Below are 16,867 nucleotides of genomic sequence, written 5' to 3'. Positions count from 1 at the left end.
ATGCCACGTACACAAATTGAAACGCTTGTTGTGGAGAGAAAAAAGATAATCACTCCACTATATATGGATGCAGAGGCTTGAGCGCTTGCTTTACTAGGGTTGCTCTCTTCATTCTCTCATCCTCTCCAGATATAAACAAGACATCGGTAGCGATATTTTCTCTCTGCTCACTGCTGGTCACAGATCCGGTCAGATCCCTTCGGCTGGTGTGTGTAGAGGACTAAAAGGTGCATCGTTCACGTGGTCATCACCGCCGAGGGAGGAAACCCACAGCTGCCGGAGGGGCCCGATCCTTTGCTAGTGCCGTTCTCTCCGACACATGGCCGGCTCGGGAGGTCCCCCGAGCCTTCTTCCTCCCTGCCATATTGTCCGTAGATCCTACCTGCCGCCGCCGACATCCCGGCGACCCTCACGTATAAGTTCTTCAAAAGCACCTTGCTCTACTGCCCCAGCTCCCCACGTGTCTGCATGTGCATGTTTTTCTACTCCCATCAGCTCTTCCAAAGCCACCTAAATTTTTAGTATTATTAGAGGTAAAGCTACTTCATGCATTCGAATCTAGGGCTTTGTTCAAACAACGAAGAAAGGGGGAAAGTTGTAGCATGAATCTAGGACTTGATTCAAAGAGGAAATAATATGGTGAAAGTAGTAAAGACCGGATACCCAACCGGTCTCTTGGTTGAAAAGGGAAATAATGGGAAAGCGCAGTACAAACTGGATAAGGAACAAATCTATTATTGGTTGAAAAAAGGATAGCAAGTGGCGGCTGGTGGACAAGTCAACAGAGTATGTCCAGGATTAGATTTGCTGCCATCACATAGTAAAAGGTCTCCATGATTAGATTTTCTGCCCTCACATAGTAAAAGGTCTCAGGATTAGATTTGCTGCCCTCACATAGTAAAAGGTCTCCAGGATTAGATTTGCTGCCCTCACATAGTAAAAGGTCTCCAGGATTAGATTTGCTGCCCTCACATAGTAAAAGGTCTCCAGGATTAGATTTGCTGCCCTCACATAGTAAAAGGTCTCCAGGATTAGATTTGCTGCCCTCACATAGTACAATGGCACTCCTGTTGTTTTCCCCAGTATGATAAGTAAGTTGCTCCTTTACGCTGCTGAGTGTCCTGGTGTCCCCACGGTCCCATGCCCTTAAACCAACTCTTTAACTGGTGTTGATTTACTGTGTCTGGTAAACAAGCAATGCCACTGTCGATGTCAAAACTGGCGGATCTCGGGTAGGGGGTCCCGAACTGTGTGTCTAAGGTGGATGGTAACAGGAGGCAGGGGACACAATGTTTTACCCAGGTTTGGGCCCTCTTGATGGAGGTAAAACCCTACGTCCTGCTTGATTAATATTGATGATATGGGTAGTACAAGAGTAGATCTACCACGAGATCAGAGAGGCTAAACCCTAGAAGCTAGCCTATGGTATGATTGTATGTTATCCTACAGACTAAAACCCTCCGGTTTATATAGACACCGAAGGGGGCTAGGGTTACACAAGGTCGGTTACAAAGGAGGAGATATACATATCCGTATTGCCTAGCTTGCCTTTCACGCCAAGTAGAGTCCCATCCGGACACGAGATGAAGTCTTTAATCTTGTATCTTCATAGTCCAACAGTCCGGCCAAAGGATATAATCTGGCTGTCCGGATACCCCCTAATCCAGGACTACCTCAGTAGCCCCCGAACCAGGCTTCAATGACGACGAGTCCGGCGCGCAGTGTTGTCTTCGGCATTGCAAGGCGGGTTCTTCTCCAACTTTCAAGTGTTCGTAAGCAGTGTCCGGCTCCATAAATGTTGAACCTCTTGCCTTCTGCGCCCAATAAGGGCTATCTCCCATGTGTCGAATGAATACGAGGTGCCAGGGCGTTTTTACATTCGCCCCCTAGCCAGATAAATAAATGGATGGGGATTCTTAGATCCGATCCATATCATCCTCCCCCAGCGAGAATTCATCAGAGCAGGCTTCGAAAAGATCCATTACAACATGGCCGACCTTCGCAGCTCCTCCTCCCACCCCCGTAGCCCTAATCCCGGTGATTGGGAGAGGTGTTCAGTCCCGCACAACCGATTAGTCGAGCTGCAGACTAAGGGATTTCTCCCTCCGGCGTATATGGTGCCCGTTCGAGCCGGGCTCGCCACCTACAATGGCGGGGCGCAAGCGGAGAGCCTTCCTTGTCCCTCCATGGGAGAACGGGTCTGCCTTGTTCCTTATTTACTAAGGGGACTCGGATTTCCAATTCACCCATTCCTCCATGGGCTCCTGGAGTTCTACGGCCTCCAATTACACAGTCTCACCCCCTGCCTCCATTCTACATATCGCCGACTATGTTGTTCTCTGTGAGTTGTTCCTGGGCTGCGAGGCTCACTTCGAGCTGTGGAAAAGGCTATTATGCCTTGTCCCTCGCACATAGAGGGAATCACTTTATCAAGTGGGCGGAGCCGAAATATGGCGCATCGCCGACAACGGATACCTGTCCGGTACCCCGAAGAAGCCGTCCGAAGACTGGCCTTCGGAATGGTTTTATATGGAGGACGTCCCCCTTCCGGACCCTGTTCGGCGGGGTCTACCTGAGTTCAACAATGCTCCTCTGAAGAAGCGCCGAAGTTGGCGCCCACGGAGCCCCCAGGCGGAAGACAACGGAGAAGTCCTCTATCTGATGAACCGGATCAAAGCACTGGCTCAATCAGGATTGTCTATAATTGAAGTCATGTCAATTTTCATAGTGCGGGGAGTGCAACCACTTCAATATCGTGGGCACCCCTTGTGGTGTTATAACGGGGAGGATGACGCCACCCGCTGCGGGCGTAAGGGTCCAGACAATGCTGCTGCTCTAGCGAAGATTCTGTCTGAACTGTTCAAGGGTGAGGAGGAGGAGTTCACCCGCATCAAACCACGGGATGGATTCTCCATGTACAATCCTCCAAGCTGGGTAAGTCATATCTCCCTGCTCCCATTTTTCCCGCATTCTTTGTCGTAAGTATTTACCTTGCCACTTTGCGGCAGGAACTGCGAAAGGCCATAAAGGAGGTCAGCAGCCCTTCTCCACAACTAGAGGACCCTGACCAGGCCCTCGACTCCGGACTCGAAGAAGATTCGGTTATATCCATGGAGCTGATAGACCGACAGTTCTATCAGTTAAGCTGCGATGATGCCATGGTGGCCATTACGGCCGACTATCCCGGACTACTCCCTGCATCGCACGTAAAAAAGCAAAAAATCCCAACTCCAAAACTAGGATCCCCTTTAGACACTTCACCCACCATATACACATGGCATTTTACAGGGAAGGCATTCGGGACGCCCTGCCGAGCCTATGGCAACACGCCAACAGGAGGCACCGAGGCTGGGCAGGCCAAAAAGGAAGGCGGTCAGGACGGAGACACCAGCGCAAAGGTATAACAAACCCCGCTCCGTGGTTGTCGTCTCTCTTGAAATATAATGACGCCCGCATTTATTTAACAGAAAAAACGCTCACCAGAATATGTCCGGCGATGTTACTAATCATGCTTCCACCAGCCGGGCGCCAGGACCGGACATACAGGCGGAAGCCGATATGGGGCAGGCGCCTGATAATCCCTCTACGGAGGATGCGGATAGGTTATCCGCTACTAACTCAGAAGTGGAAAGCGCCATGAACCATAGGCGGCGCCGGGCCGTACTCCGGGACGCTTGTTTCTCACCAGAGGCATTTGATGCCTTCAATTCCGGAGAGGCGTACCTCTGTGCTGCTCAAGATGGCCTAGCCGGAGCCACGGATCAATATGTAAAGGATGTACGGGTAAGTGAATCTGACGATTCATATGTATCAGTAGCCCCTGAGACTTGAAACAGTTAGCAGAACTGATTTAAGGATCATCTTATTTGTGCAGGTTCTTACAGAGAAGAATACTAGGCTAACCCAGGAGCTAGAGGAATGCAAGATCCAACTGCGGGCTGCTGTGGCCGCATTGCAGGAACCGGAAAAATCACCCACTGGTAACATTTATTTTAAAGAGTGATGGTTACCATATAATGTGCGGCACGGCTGCAGATCTAACGGCAGATGTTGCAGATGAATCCGGAGGACTAGCATGGTATGCGATAGCTTGCTGACTGAGGTTTGGCGGGAGAAAAACAATCTCCAAGACGCCAATATTAAGCTGAGCATGGAACTAAAAGACATTCGGGGCCAGCTTGCCGACTTCGAGAAGGAGAATAAGCGGCTTCGGCGCAGCATTTTCAGTAAGTGCTTGAACGAATCCTTTTAAAGGAATTCGGCGAAGAAACCGACTAACAGCGTTATGTCTATAGGTATGCTGACGGGTCGTCCCGCGGAGGAAATTCCCTGGTCTGTGGGTGATCTTCTATCTGAGTTGTCACATCTGCATGAACAAGTTCGGCAGGTGATGCAAGGTGTTGCCTAGGCTTTGTGGCCATCTGTCTCCCTGCCAGAGGGCGTTGCAGAGATTACGGAGAAGCTCAAGGGAACACGGCGGCGCCTCTGCTTATGGAAGATATCGGCCTGTCGACAGGGTGCCAGAGAGGCCTGGGCCATGGTGAAGACTCGGTATACCAAGGCAGACCCAAATCACATGGCCGAGGTCGGACCTGTGGGGCCCGACGGAAAAGAGATCCCCGTTAGCTTAGTTTATGGGAAAGTAGAATTAGCCGCAAAGTATTCCCAACAGGATTGTAAGCTAGACCGCCTGTTGGATGGTATAGAGGAGGAGTTTAGTCAGTCTGCATGATTATGTAATTAAAGTGACATGTATAATGCCTTCTAGCCGAATTGTAGATCATTTGTGGTTGCGGGCCTTTTCGCTTCAACCTCCGGGCCCGATAGTCTGGAGTGAATCCGAATACCCACTCAGTTATATAAAAACCGGGGTATGCGTGGAGACCAGGCATAGGGGTCATTAGTGCTTTATCAGACAAGTGCCCAACTAGTTATGTTATATTACATGGGTAGTAAGAAACATCTTCCAGGGAGAATAGTTCCGTTAAGGGTTCCTCTCCTTGGGTAAGCATGCCCTAAAGTGCATGTCCGGATTGCAATAAGAAACGCAGAAAAAGCATCTGGGGGCAGATATGGACAATAAATAAAAATCATCTTTTGTTCATCGACCGAATATTCCCTTAAGAATGTTAGCTTCCGGCTTCACCCAGTCTGAGGTACACATCCGGCTGACCCGGCAGTAACAATCGCAGAGGTGCTCCCCTTATGCCCTAGCCGAATTAACGGGGATGTAGGGCATAAATACAAGATCCAGGCAACCCACCTTGGCCAAAACTTAAGTCATATCGATGCATATAATGGTGAAAAAAGGTACATGCGGAAGTATAACACATGCGTTGGGCGTGAGGCCCAGGTAAATAATTTAAGCTTCTGTGAAAGAAGCCCCCAAGTATGGAGAGTGTGGCTAGCGCATCTATAATGTACAAGTGAGGCACAAGGTGACTGTCGTGGTTTTGTCACGGCAGATGTCCTAGAGAAAGGACTTAGTCGTGGAGCCATCGCGACGGGTGAGCTTGAAGGGGTTAAAGCGGACACAAGGATGCACGAGAGTTTATACTAGTTCGGCCCCTTCAATGAAGGTAAAAGGCTACGTCTAGTTGTGATGGAATTGATGGGGTTTCGATGACTAGGGAGCAAACAAGCTTCGCCTATGTCTTGTTGTCTGTTGTCCTTGAACCTCCACGGGGTCGTCCCCTTATATACACGGGTGACTCCCGTCGGCTTACAGAGTCCCAATACCGGCTCATAGATGTGTCCGGTTTGGTCTCTACTTATTCCTAACTTACAATACAAGTTAACTACTAACGCCGGTTTACGACTACAGGCCTTGAACCGACCATGGGCCTTGAGCCCTCCTTTGTCTTCTTGGGCTTTAACATACTTAACTACTGACGAAGTTAACCCGGCCCAGATAGGCCGGTTTACGCCCAGTAGTAATATCCCCAACATTAGGCCCCAGATTGATTTGAACGGGTTCATGTCAATCCTTTAATAAAAGCTCCATCTTCAACATCTTCTTATAGATTGGTAAACCGCCATGACATCATCTTCTCTGATTGCTGTAAACCGGAGTGACGTCACCTGTCATAACGAAGCTATCCATTATGCTTCTTTGTTTAATAGATCGGCGGAAATCGAGGCGACATCTCCGTTTTGTGGCCCCTTGATTGTCGCGCCTGACTCATGTTCTTTTGCCTTATAAATAGGACCGAAGGGTCATTTCTTTTCTCCTTTCGTGCCTTCTTCGTCTTCCTCGCGTCACCAGCCTCGGAGCTCCGCCGCCGCCGTTGACCTCTGCCTCATCCTTGGCCGCTGCATCAACCTGAGCGCACCAGAGCATCACGGCAACCTTCCGCATCTTCCTCAGCTCCGGTAAATCTTCTATCCTTTCCCCCGCAGATCTGACCTAGGGTTTTGCAGTTCTTCAGTGTTCATCGTCTGCCTCTTGCTCATACGATAGATCTTTAGATGAATCCGCAAATCTTTACTCTGTGCAATGATAGTTGTTTGACCTTCGCCTTCACTTATGCATCTCAAACCACAGATCTATATGAACGTTTTGCTCATTGGTTCGGTACTGCTCCTTTGAACCTCTAAGTATTTATTTCTTTTCTGAACTTGCTTCAGATCCGATGCTATAAGGAAATCTTGTGAAACCTGTTTCTGCGTACTTGTCCATCCGCAATGCTTAGATCAGGCGGTTTAACCTTATAGAAAAATTTTCCAAACCGGTATATGCCATTAGTCCCCTTATTGAACCGCCAGATGCTTGTTGCTTCATAAAACTCTGGTTCAGATAGTTCTATCTCTGGTTTAACAGTGCCCATACCAATGTATCTTGATCAAATGCATTTTTGAACCGGGATCTTCTACCTTGTAGATTCCATCATGGCCAAGCAAGTGTATGAGTGCAATTGGGTTCCTTCTCGCGTCATAGAGGCTCAACTGGACGATTTAGTCCTAATTGGCACTTTAGGCAGCAAAGATACCATCCATTGGAGGGCTCCTGGCAAAGAATGCCCTCCCACACCTGGAGAAGGAGAGGTTGTTGTTTTCGTAGATCACTTAGCCCGGGGCTTTAAGCCGCCCGGTTCTAAATTTTACCGGGATGTTTTAGCCGATTTCCAGCTCCATCCACAAGATACTGGCCACAACTCTGTTACAAATATGTGTCACTTCCAAGTGCTCTGTGAAGCGTTCTTTCAAGACGAGCTCACAGTGGAATTGTTCAGAGACCTTTTCCATCTAAACCACCGTACTGAGTTTACTGACGGCTCCAATACGGAGTTGGGTGGCGTGGCGATTCAGAAAAGGAAAGAGGTCACATACCCTCACGCCAAACTGCATAGCCACCCAAAGAATGGAATCAGACATGGTTCTACTGCAAAGACACCTCCCCTGCTGGTGAGAATCCCTTTCCTGGCTTTCGTTCGGAGCGGCTCAGCAATACACACCCTTTTTCACAAAGATTGACTGCACAGGAGAGAAGCAAATATGCTCCTCAACTGTCAAAGCTCAGAGCCTTTATGGCCAACGGTTTAACAGGGGTTGATCTCGCTCGCTGTTGGATATCATGGAGCGTACTGCCCCTTAGTCAGCGCTCTGGTTTGATGTGCGAGTATACTGGCAGTGTTGATGACCCACTGCGACATTCCAGAATCCAGCTCACCGATGAAGAAATCACAGAAGCTGTGAATAAGATGCTGAATGAACCGGAACATATCTTTGCTAAAAACGCCTGCTTCCCTTCTGTGCCACCAACAAACCGCCAGCTGTAAGACCTTGATTTTTCCTTTTGCTGAATCTATTGTTGATATATCTGGCCATCGTTTAATATCAGTGTCTGTGTAATCAGGGCAATGATCCGTTTTGGAGCAAGAAAATGCCACAGGAGAAACCGGAAAAACCAGACAAACCGGAACGAGCAACCCGGCAAAACACTAAAGCTGTAAAGAAGACTGCCCACAGGAAAAGAACTACTGCATCTTCTAATCCGGCCCCTGATGATGATGTGGATAATCCGTACCTTGAGGTAGATCTTGACTCACTTGGCTTATTTTTCATTCGTCTTATTGATGATGATATTTGTCAGGATGATGCCGAAGCTAGCCATGCTGATGCTGCAGAGGTAATTATTCTCTCTTCCGATTCAGAACCTTTGCCTTCGCTAAAAATCCGTCAGGCAAACCAAAAAGTTAAATTTTCTCATCCTCTTGCTTATTTGGATCCCAAATTTCTTATGAAGACCCAACAGCACGAGGCTCGTCGCACAACCCGGCACAGCGGCCAGGTAGTTACCTCCGCCGGTTTACCGAACAGTCTGGTTCGGAAACACCATTCAGAGGTCTCTAATTTTCTTGTCAGTGCTTGTCCTAAAGCGGGCTGCTTTCGTCAACCTCTTAATCTGTCTGACTCCAATTACCAGGTTACTTCCCACTCATCTTCTGGCGAGTCATCGGCTACTCAGCTCCCACCGCTCAAAACGGTGCTTGGGTAAGCTATACTTATTGTGATGTTTGCAGTACATCGCCTTAGAACATATGCTGTATTTGATTTTGTTATTCTTCTCAGGGCCAAACCTAGGCCAAGCAAGAAGGCCCGCCTGGACAAAGCGGCCGAAGAAGATGCCGTTCTTGAACCAGACATTACGCCCAATCTTGAAGCGGCTATTCCTGAGGATATACCCAACGATCCACCGCAGCAAGACGATGATCTTATTGCTGAAGAGAGACCTATTGATGCCTCAGGTCCTGTCAATCAGCCCACAGGTTCCATCCGGATTGAAAGCTCCACCCTCCAGCAAAGCCTACTAACAAGCCAACAGCCCCAGTGCAAACCGGCGGTACCCAGGATGATGAGGTTGTCATTACTGGTACTGGCCATACTGAGCCAAGCAATCCTGTCGCTTTATCCAAACATTCTGCCAAGGAAGAATTTGCTGCTTTTGGCAAAGGCAAGTGGAACGCTGATCAGACGACTTATGCTGCTCTGAATGCCCAAGATATCCATTCCGGCTATCTGAACCGGTTGTATACCAGTCGCGACTATGAAGCCGGTCTGGTTAATATGATGAAAGAGAAATATGAGGTAACTTCCATATGCTCCTTCCCGCTTGTATGCTTCCATTCTTGCTGACTCTCCTAGCCCCCAAGGGCCGGTTTGTAATATTCTTTCAAATCGGGACTTACCAATATAAATCTTGATGCTTTGAAATTCACTGATGTAGCCCCCAAGGGCCGGTTCAACTTAACGTAGTTAAACCGGTACTTTAAGTAATTGAAATTGCTGCATCAGAATATATACGAGCAAATAGCCATTAGCCCCCAAGTGCCAAGTTGAATACTTGTATTGATCTTGGGACTTTGTAAGCAATTGAAAGATGAAGATCGAATATGCATTAGCCCCCAAGTGCTAAGTGCATAACTTGTTATGTGATTGGTACTTGAATCCTTATACCAATTTGTTGAAGCATATATCTGTATGCATGCAGGCGGAGCTGAAGACGAAAGAAAACCAAGTCACCGATCTCCAAGAAAACCTGAAAACCCAACAGGCTGAAACCTCCAAAGCAAAAGAGGAATTGGCCAGCGCTTTAAGCGCCATGGAACAACTTAAGGAGAGCTTCAAGAAGAAGCGAGCGGATTGGGCCACTGAAAAGTCTGCTTTGATCAAACGAGCAGAGGATGCCGAGGCTGCACTAAAACCAGTGGCGGATGAACTGACCATCATAAAGCGGCACGTGCATGCCATGACTACTGCTATCTTTGGTAAGCCAGTTTGCCTTCTGAATTGGCTCTGCCTTCTGACAGAGTCGCCGGTTTATTAACCCTTTATGGTATTTCAGGGACCCACATTGGTCACTTGGGGTCAGATGTGCGGAAGAAACTAAAAGCCGCCTATACATTGGTTGAACAATTGTATACTAGTGCCCAGCGGATCATCTATACCGCATCGCATAACAAACTGGCGCCCACTTTGATTCAAGATACTCTGATGAAACTGTCGGTGCTTCCTGCCCGGGTTGAAGAGCTGAAGAAATCTGCTGCTCGAACCGGTGCAATCAATGCCTTAATCCGGGCAAAAGCCTGGGTGCCGGATTTTGATCCTATTGAAGCGGCTCGGGGCTATCCCAGCTTGAAGGAAGACGGGTCAGAATTTGGTGAAGCAAATCTGCGAGCAATAAACCGGGAGGTACGTCCGCTAGCTTGTCAATTGGCTGAGGAAGCAGACTTGTCTCATTATCAAGCCCAATATGACAGTCAGAACAAGCGAATAGCTGCACCAATCCATGAATCGGAAAATCTGATCCGTCCAATCCGTAAGCATACTTACGCTCCCGATATTGACCCGTCATTGCTGATCCATGATGAAGCTGTTTTTCAAGCATTAATGGGAATCGACTGGACAACTGTGGATTTCCAACCACTGGGTAGAGAAACGGAGGCTGAAGCGGCGCAGGATGACCCACAACCATCAGGCCGGGCTGGTGACCAAGCTTGAACCGGAAGCCGGTTTTAAACCCGCCTCTCCTTTGCAAAAAACAATTATATTATTATGGGCACCATGTTGGCTTGTAATAGGCTAGCTGATACCTTTGATGATGATATACCTTCGTGCATAATTTGTTCTTCCTGTGGTAATGAACTTTCCAAAGCACTTTCTGAAATGAGAAATTCGTCAAGTGCCGCCGCGGTTGTACCGTCGGGCGGAATATGATGTCTGCATATATGAAATCAAAACATCCAAAACAAAATTTTAAGTATATGATCAAATTTTTGAGATACATAATACCTGCCATCATTGAGTGTGAAGTTGGCTTGGCCAATCTTGAAGCGGAGCTTTACAAACCCACACTGTTGAGGAGATAACAGCTCCTGTATATATATGACTCTGGTTTATCATGTAACCCGTGCTGGGTTATAATAAACATCGTGTTACTCCGTAAGAGGATGTTAACAACAAGGATCAAACTGGGCAAATAGTCTCCGGATTGACGTGAACTGTGTTCCGTCCATGGATTAGTTGAAAACTTTGTCGGTTTAAAAAACGCAATAAAAAGCAAAAAAAAAACCTTCAAAGAAAAGTGTAAATCAAGTGAAATGATAAAATGTTGCAAAAAAAGGTTTATTTGAGATGATCAGATGGTGTTACCATGGGCGAACATGACCAAGCTCCCATTAGGTGTAACTATGGTTCTAGTCAGCCAGGTCCCCAAATGAAACTGTGGCATTTACGCCAATCAAGTGGCATGGTCATGGTTCGGGTTCGACCAAGCTCCCAAGTGATTTTGTGGCCTTAAGACGATCAAGAGGCATGACTGGTTCAGACATGACCAAGTCCCCAAGTGATCTAGTGGCTCTCGCCTATCAAGAGGCATGGTATTGGTTCGGACACGACCAAACCCCCAAGTGATATAACATGATGCTTTTAAAAAGCAAACTCAAGGGGTAAACCGGAGGCCGCTTTAGAGCAACTCCGTGTAACCTCACATGATGTAAAAGAACAGATACCCCGCTTTAGCTGAGGTTCCGGTTTATTATATTTAATCATAATATATACATTGTCATAATATGTACATAAGTATAGCCAATGGCTCAGGTATAGTAAGGCCGAAGATGAGCTATATTCCACGGCCTGTTAGTCTCCACCTCTGATGTGCGTGAGTCCTTATGCTCTCGAATATCGATCAGATAGTACGACCCATTGTGTAGATTCTTGCTGACCACGAAAGGCCCCTCCCAAGGTGGGGATAGCTTATTCATATCAGTCTGATCTTGGATGAGCCGAAGCACCAAATCTCCTTCCTGAAAGGCTCTAGTTCTGACCCAGCGACTGTGATAACAACGAAGATCCTGCTGGTAAATCGCCGATCGGGCAGCTGCGATGTCACGCTCTTCATCCAACCGGTCCAAAGCATCTTGCCGTGCTGTCTCGTTGTCCGCTTAAATATAAGCCGTGACACGAGGTGAATAATGACGGATATCACTGGGGAGAACCGCCTCCGCTCCATAAACCATGAAGAATGGTGTGTATCCTGTTGATCTGTTCGGTGTTGTATTGATGCTCCATAACACATATGGTAATTCTTCTACCCAACAACCCGGCGTTCTCTACAAAGGAACCATGAGCCGGGGCTTGATGCCTCTCAAGATCTCTTGATTAGCTCTTTCTGCTTGACCATTGGACTGTGGATGTGCCACTGATGAAATGTCGAGCCGGATGTGCTGCCGTTCGCAGAACTCCTTCATAGCACCTTTGGACAAATTGGTACCATTATCTGTGATGATACTATGTGGAAAGCCAAACCGAAAATCACTTTTTTAATGAACTGAACCGTCGTGGCCGCATCACACTTGCTAACAGGTTCTGCCTCCACCCACTTTGTAAACTTGTCAACCGCCACCAGGAGGTGGGTCTTCTTATCTTTGGACCTTTTGAAAGGCCCAACCATATCCAGCCCCCAAGTTGCAAACGGCCAAGTAATTGGAATCATTCTCAATTCTTGATCCGGTACATGAGCACGTCTTGAAAACCTTTGGCAACCATCACATCATCTGACCAGATCCTCCGCATCAGCATGAGCAGTTAACCAATAAAAACCATGGCGAAACGCTTTAGCCACCAGAGACTTTGAACCGGCGTGGTGACCACAATCTCCTTCGTGGATCTCATGCAAAATTTCACGGCCTTCTTCAGGAGACACGCAGCATTGAAAAGCTCCTGATACACTGCAATGATGCAACTCGCCGTTGATGATAGCCATGGACTTGGATCGCCGGATTATCAGCCGGGCCAGAATCTCATCCTCTGGCAACTCGCCCCGGTTCTTGTATGCCAGGTAAGGAAGCTTCCAATCCAGAATAACATGAAGAGCCGCCACCAATTGAGCCTCCGGATCAGGAATAGCCAAATCCTCTTCACCAAGGATCTTGACCGACGGGTTGTGCAGCACATCCAGAAAAAGATTGGGCGGGACCGGTTTGCACTGAGAGCCCAGCCGGCTTAAAGCGTCCGCCGCTTCATTTTTCCGCCGGTCCATGTGGTCCACCCGATAGCCTTTGAAATAACCTGCAACAGTATCCACCTCCCGACGATACACTGCCATGAGTGGGTCCTTGGAGTCCCAAGTGCCAGACACTTGCTGAGCCACAAGGTCCGAGTCACCGAAGCACTTAACTCGACTTAGATTCATCTCCCTAGCCATCCGGAGAGCATGGAGCAAGGCTTCATACTCAGCTGCATTGTTAGTACAAGGGAACATTAAGCGGAGAACATAACAAAACTTATCACCTCGTGGGGAAGTTCATACGACTCCAGCCCCCGAGCCTTCCAACTGCCTGGATCCGTCAAAATGGATGGTCCAATACGTGTGATCCGGCTTTTCTTCAGGTGCTTGCATTTCCGTCCAATCATTGATGAAATCAACAAGTGCTTGAGACTTAACCACTGTCCGAGGCACATACTTCAAACCGTACGGCCCCAGCTCTATTTCCCACTTTGCAATCCGACCAGTTGCTTCCCGGTTCTGGATGATATCTCCCAAAGGAGCAGAACTGACCACCGTAATTGGGTGCCCTTGGAAATATTGTTTAAGCTTCCAGCTTGCCATAAAAACTCCATACACCAGCTTCTGCCAATGCAGATACCTTTGCTTGGACTCGATTAGCACCTCGCTGATATAATAGACCGGTCGTTGAACCGGATGCTCCTTGCCTGCCTCCTCTCGCTCCACCATAATAGCCACGCTGACCGCCCGAGCATTAGCAGCAACATATAGTAGTAACGGTTCCTTGTCAATGGGAGCGGCGAGCATAGGTGGATTGGCCAACTGCCGCTTTAAGTCCTCAAATGCTTCATTAGCGGCGGAGCTCCAAACAAACTGATCCGTTTTTTTCAACATCTGATACAAAGGGATTGCCTTCTCACCAAGACGACTGATAAACCGGCTTAACGCGGCAATCCGACCTGCCAGGCGTTGAACATCGTTGATACACTTCGGCTTAGCCAGGGAGGTGATAGCCGTGATCTTCTTCGGATTAGCCTCAATTCCCCTGTTGGACACCAGAAAACCCAATAGCTTGCCCGCCGGTACACCAAAGACACACTTGTCCGGATTAAGCATCATCTTGTATGTTCTCAGGTTATCAAAGGTTTCCTTCAAATCATCAATCAGAGTCTCCTTCTCCCTGGACTTAACCACGATATCATCCACGTAAGCATGTACATTACGGCCAATCTGCTTGTGAAGACAATTTTGTACACACCGTTGGTAAGTTGCCTGGGCACTCTTGAGCCCGAAGGGCATAGACACATAGCAGAAGGCTCCAAAGGGGGTTATAAATGTTGTCTTCTCCTGGTCCTTAACTGCCATTTTGATCTGACGATAGCCAGAATACACATCCAAAAAACTTAAACGCTCACAACCCGCCGTAGCATCAATAATTTGATCAATACGGGGGAGGGCAAAAGGATCTACTGGACAAGCCTTATTAAGATCTGTGTAATCCACACACATGTGCCATGTGCCGTTTTTCTTGAGGACCAGCACCGGATTGGCAAGCCACTCAGGGTGAAAAACTTCAACAATAAAGCCAGCTGCTAAGAGCCTGGCTACCTCTTCTCCAATCGCCTTGCGTCTTTCTTTGTTAAACCGGCGGAGGAACTGTTTCATCGGTTTATATTTAGGATCCACATTAAGTGTGTGCTCAGCGAGTTGCCTCGGTACACCTGGCATGTCAGAGGGCTTCCATGCAAAAATGTCCCGATTCTCATAGATGAACTCGATGAGCGCGCTTTCCTATTTCGGATCCAAGTTGGCACTGATGCTGAACTGCTTGGACGAATCGCCAGGTACGAAGTCAACAAGCTTAGTTTCTGCTGCCAATTTGAACTTCAGGGCCGGATCATGCTCCGTAGTTGGCTTCTTCAACGGAGTCATGTCCGCCGGATCAACATTGTCTTTATAGTACTTCAACTCCTCGGTGGCACAAACCGACTCTGCATAAGCCGCATCTCCTTCCTCGCATTCCAAAGTGATTTTGCGGCTTCCGTGAACCGTTATTGTCCCCCTGTGACCGGCATCTTGAGCTGCAAATACACATAACAAGGCCGTGCCATAAACTTGGCGTAAGCCGGTCACCCAAACAGGGCGTGATATGGACTCTGGATTTTCACCACTTCAAACGTCAATGTCTCCGACCTGGAATCATGGTCACCCCCAAAGGCCACTTCCAGAGCTATCTTGCCAACATGATATGCTGATCTGCCAGGTACTACACCGTGGAACACCGTATTAGACAGTTTAAGATTTTTATCTGTCAGTCCCATACGACGGAAGGTCTCATAGTACAAGATATTAATGCTGCTACCTCCATCCATGAGCACCTTGGTGAACTTATAACCTCCCACCTGAGGCGCCACCACCAGAGCCAACTGACCCGGATTATCGACCTGGGATGGGTGATCCTCTCTGCTCCATATGATTGGCTGTTCAGACCAACGTAGATAACGGGGTATGGCCGGTTCAACAGAGTTGACCGCCCTCCTCTGAACCTTCCGGTCTCGCTTGTCCAAGCTAGTGGTGAAGACATGGTACTGCCCACTACTCAACTGCTTTGGGTTGCTCTGGTAACCTGACTGTTGCTGCTGTTGGTTGTAACCACCCTGGTTGTTCTGACTATTTTGACCATTATGTCCGCCCGATTACCATTGAATCCTGAACCGGAACATCCTCCACCGTAACCCGGCCCGGATCCTGAGCCACCGCCAGATTCATGATCATACCGGAAATTATTAGAATTCTTGAACTCCTGCATAATAAAGCAATCCTTCCAAAGGTGGTTTGCTGGCGCCTCCTTCGTCCCATGTCTTGGACAGGGCTGGCTTAGCAGATAGTTTAGGCGGTTTGGGTTAGGGTTGGGTGCTCCGTTACGATTTTTCGCTCTACCCTTGCGTCGCTGGCCATTGTCCTGTGAGTTGGTATTAGCCACAAAGTCCATGTTACCATCCGCTTTACGCTTGCCTCCACCACCATTGCCTGCCCAGTGATGCTGCTGACCTTTGGAGCTGCTGTTCTTCTTTCCCTTCCCTATCTTGTCATCATCAGATTCGGGATCCTTGGTACTATCAAAATCAGCATACTTCACCAAAGTGGCCATGAGGGTCCCCATGTCAGTGCAATGACGCTTCATCCGTCCCAACTTCAACTTCAGGGGCCCAAACTGGCAGTTGCCTTCTAGGGTTAATACCGCGGTGTCAGCGTTGATGCGGTCTGATGAGTGCAACACTTGTGAAACCCGGCGCACCCAATGAGTTGTTGACTCTCCTTCCTCCTGGACGCATGCAGCCAAGTCCACTATCGACATAGGCTGTTTCCAGGTATCCTTGAAATTGTTGATAAACCGGGCGCGTAATTGGGCCCATGAACTGATAGAATTAGCCGGCAAGCTTTTTAACCAAGTACGGGCCGTTCCTTCAAGCATCATGGTGAAGTATTTCGCACACGCCGCGTCATCCACATCAAGCATCTCCATGGCCATCTGATAGCTCTCCACCCATGTCTCTGGAGGTTGATCCGCCGTGTAATTTGGTACCTTGCACGGGCCTTTGAAATCCTTGGGCAGGCGCATGTTGCGTAAAGCGGGGATAAGGCAAGGCACCCCCAAAGAACTAGAAGTAACACCAGGTTCGATCGAGACGGTTGGACGAACCGGTGTGAGCTGCCGAGCCTGATCCTGTGCGGCTAACTCGGCCTCCCTGCGCGCTCGGGCCCGGTTCACCACTTCCTGAGCATCATCAACACCACCCATCGGGTTGTTGCCATGGGGTGCTCCATGCCGTTCATTACTCGACACTGCTGGTTCATCCA

The sequence above is a fragment of the Triticum dicoccoides genome, chromosome 4A (assembly GCF_002162155.2).
Source record: "Triticum dicoccoides isolate Atlit2015 ecotype Zavitan chromosome 4A, WEW_v2.0, whole genome shotgun sequence".
In the NCBI taxonomy this organism is placed as follows: domain Eukaryota; kingdom Viridiplantae; phylum Streptophyta; class Magnoliopsida; order Poales; family Poaceae; genus Triticum; species Triticum dicoccoides.
This window is presented reverse-complemented; position numbering follows the sequence as displayed.